Source organism: Aegilops tauschii, chromosome 3, assembly GCF_002575655.3.
Source record: "Aegilops tauschii subsp. strangulata cultivar AL8/78 chromosome 3, Aet v6.0, whole genome shotgun sequence".
Classification (NCBI taxonomy): domain Eukaryota; kingdom Viridiplantae; phylum Streptophyta; class Magnoliopsida; order Poales; family Poaceae; genus Aegilops; species Aegilops tauschii.
This window is the reverse complement of record NC_053037.3, coordinates 195,909,760-195,913,843: the sequence shown is the minus strand read 5'-3', so window position 1 is coordinate 195,913,843 and position 4,084 is coordinate 195,909,760.

The window sequence follows — 4,084 nt, the reverse complement described above, 5'->3', positions numbered from 1 at the left end:
GTCCTCTGTCTCGTTGCCGGTGGGCGGCGCCTCAGTGTAGCGGGGGAAATCCTCCCCCTCGTTGCTGGCAGGGTGGGGCCTCGACGGAGCCGGCGGTGTCCTCTGCCTCGTTGTTGGCGCCGTGGGGACTCGTCGATGCCAGCGGAGCGGGGACTCGTCGGAGCCAGCGGAGCGGGGACTCGTCAGAGCCGGCATTGTCCTCTGCCTCCTCCTCGGTCTCGCCAAACAGCGCCTCGCCCGCTTCATCGCCCTCTTTGTAGGCGGCCGCAGCCTCGGCCACACGCATGCGATACCGCGAGCGCTCGAGGCGGCCCTCGCGGGCGGAGCGGTACGAGTCGAGCAGCGCCTCCTGCTCCGCCCGCTCCGCGGCGATCTGCTCCTCCGCCTGCAGGTGCTCCTGGAGGAGATGGTGGTTGTAGGCGGCGTCGGCCTGCACCTCCCGGAACTGCTCTTCACGCTTCTGCCTCACCGTGTCCATATATTGGGCACGGGCCTCGCTGATGGTCATGGTGCAATGCACCGGCGAGGATGGCGCGGAGGAGGGGGTTGGCGCCGGATCGTCGACTATCATGTTCTCCATTGGGACGTCGTCGTCCTCCGGCTGCCTGCCGGCCAGCCAGTCGGCAGCAATGGCTGCCATCTCCTTGTCGTCCGTCGTCCGCCTGTCCCGAAGAGCGCTGGAGTGCGAGGAAGCCATGCATGGTGGGCAGTAGTGGTGTGGACAGGAGAATAGGAATTGATGCGGATGACTGCGGCTATGGCCGGCGTAGCAGTTTATATAGCAATGGTGGGCGGCGGAGGGACGGACGTGTGGCGCCGGAGTAGCCGCCTCGACAACCGTGTATCATTAATGTGGGCGGTAGAAGGACGGACGGACGGCACTTGTGTCATTTGAAGGTGGAGCAATCGCATGCACCGGGAAGCGGGGCGGGCGGCGCTGACCGTTTTCGGCGGAAAGCGCGCGCGGGCGAGGGAGGCGGTCTGGGTGGGCCAGGGCAGTCAGACTCGTGCTTGGCAGCGGGTCGGTCCAGCAGCCGGACATGCCGGCTTGCCAGCTACCTCGTCGAGGTGAGCAACGACAATCAGACGATGGACGTAGCTTCCGACCAGGAGCCGACGCCACTGTCCAAGCCGGTTCATGCCGTGTTCACCATAGAGCAGGTGTGGCCGCACTTTGACGCCCTAATGGCGGAAGAGCTACCAGCACAGGAGGACCTGTGCTGCAACCCGGTGAACAAGCGAACGACAATGCCGTCGCGGACATGTGGCCCTATGATCCTCGCTTCCCGAATGAGTAGCGGGCGCTGTATCAGGCCATCCGTAGGGCCCGCGAGGCCCTCTCCGTCGTCCTTCGAGTTGTTGCGCTCGCCGTGGCACCGCCGTCTCACGTTGTCAACATGGTCAACGGACATGAGGATGAGGAGATGACTTTGCTTGGAGAGGATAACAGTGGGGAACCACCAGGGCCATAGCCGCACGTATGCAAGTGCCTCCTTATTAGTATATAAAACTATAATTTTTTTTGCTTCCTCCTGGTTTCCTGACATCACGGTCCCACACCATTGTCAACCTATGTAGTCAATAAACGAGAGAATTTCACAAGAAGCGGCCGACAGCTGGGACCAAGCAGCTCGAGCAGTATTTGTGTTTTTGAGGTGTGAGCACTGCAGAGTTTTTCTTGAGCGATGTTTAGCCCAGATATTAATTTTTCTCCTCTGAACAACAACGAAAACATCGCTGCAGCTATTAACTAGGCGGGCTATGGCCCGTCTAGCCCAGGCCAGATATCCAGCCCAGATATTAATTTTTTTCAAGCTGAAAATGGCTAGCCCTGCTATACTTTTTTTAGGAATACCCAGGCAAGGTCAAGTTGTTATTCTCCGCCCCGCTGGGCTGCAAATCTTTCCTAGGAGGGGTGCATTAGGCTTAACAAGAAAATGGGCTTTAAGAAATAATAAATGGGATGTAATTATAAAAACTGGGCAGTAACTATAAAAAATGCACCAAACACGAAATTACTTTATAAAATATTATTTTTTGATATTGAAAATTTTAATTTCATTAATTGTTGCGAGCGCAATGTTTCGTTGGATTTTTACGTAATATAAATTTATATTGAAATTGTATTTAATCTGACTAGAAATTTCGGGATAAAAATATTTCGGATCCCATCAAAAGTGGGAAATTTTATTGAATTCTGTTTTGAACGGTTGGTTGAAATGGGATGTACTTTTAACAAACTGTAAATGGGCTGTAGTAAATTCCATTAGAATTCAAAAATTGGCTGCACATTCTTACAAATCTCAAATGGGCTATAAGTTCTCTTCCACACACTTGTGGCCTTACTAAGTTAACGCGTCCCCTAAAAAAAAGAGTTGACGCGTATGCAAGGCTTTGTCAACTTATAGTCAACACACGGTTCTAGCAGTAGTGGCCGTTGGATGTCCATCAAACGGATGCCGTGCTTCTTCTTAAATCTCAGATATTCTAGCTTCACGCGCCCAAAAAATGATTCCCCCCCGACATATGGGGCGCACCATTTCGGAAGCTGACCTATGGGCCTACTAAGTTGACGCATACCAAGGGCTTTGTCAACTTAGTCAACATAAATGATTCTAGCTGTAGTGACCGTACGATGTCCATCCAACGGTCGTCGTGCTTCTTCAACCTCTGGTCTTCTTGCTCCAGCCGCCCAAAGCAGCGCTGGTCGTGCCGCCTGCTCCTGCCTCTCATGGCCGGTTGTGCTGCCGCGCGGGCCTCACCGCCCCCTACTACTCCCACCGCTGGCCAGGGCATCCCTCCACTCACCCACACCCCCTGTTATTCTGCGGCGACGACAGCCTCACACCGCAGCCGAACCAGTGAACCCTCGTACTCCTCTGCGCGTGGGCATCCACTGCCGTGTCTTCCCCGGCTCTGCGTCGTCCCCTTCCTTGCCCTCGCCGTCGTCCACTGCCCTGGTGCTCTCGGCGCGGCGTGGTCAACATGGTCAAGGAATGACTTCCATCGGAAGAGTACTGTACGTGGAGTGGCTGACAGCTGGGTCCACGGCAGCCGCAAGGAAGTGCCTCATTATTATGCGGAAAATAATTATTCCTCCCCCTGACAGCGGGGACCCACAGGACGGGCCACTGTATTTGGCGAAAAACGTTTCCCCCTGTCTGCTGGGACCCACCAGACGGGCCAACGTATTTCGCGAAAAAAAACGCTCCCCCCGCGGTCAGCTCGGACCCACCGGAGGTGCCTCCTTATTACGCACAAAAAAATGAATACTCCCCCTGCTAGTTGGGACCCACCTTGGTGGGAGGCTGACTTGTGGGCCTAGTAAGTTGACGGGGACGGAGTGCTTTGTCAACTTAGTCAATATGAACAATTCTAGCTCCAGTGACCGTACGATGTCCATCCAACGGCCGTAGTGCTTCTTCAACCTCTGGTCTTCTTGCTCCAGCCGCCCAAAGCAGCGCCGGTCGTGCCGCATGCTCCTGCCTCCCGTGGCCGGCTGTGCTGCAGCAGAGGCCTCACCGCCCCCTACTATTCCCACCGCTGGCCAGGCCCTGCGGCGACGGCAGCCTCAGGCCGCAGCCGAACTAGTGAACCCTCGTACTCCTCTCCGCGCGGGCTTCCACTGTCGCGTCTTCCCCGGCTCCGCGTCGTCCCCTTCCTAGGCCTCGTCGTCATGCACCGCCCTGGTGCTCTCGGCGCGGCGTGGTCAACGTGGTCAAGGAATGACTTCCATCGAAAGAGTACTGTACGTGGAGAGGCTGACAGCTGGGTCCACGGCGGCCGCAAGGAAGTGCCTCCTTATTACGCGCAAAATAATCATTCCTCAACCTGACAGCAGGGACCCACCGGACGGGCAACTGTATTTCACGAAAAAAACATTTCCCCCTGACTGCTGAGACCTACTAGCTACATCTTCGCACTAAAGGAAGTGCGTCCGGGCAAAAAAACGATTCGCCCCCCTGACTGCTGGGACCCACCAGCTACATCTTCGCGGGCAAGGAAGTGCCTGACAGTCGGGACCCACCTAGTCGAAGCATACGTAGCGTTGTCATTCTGGTCGTGAACGTGTACGTACATACTG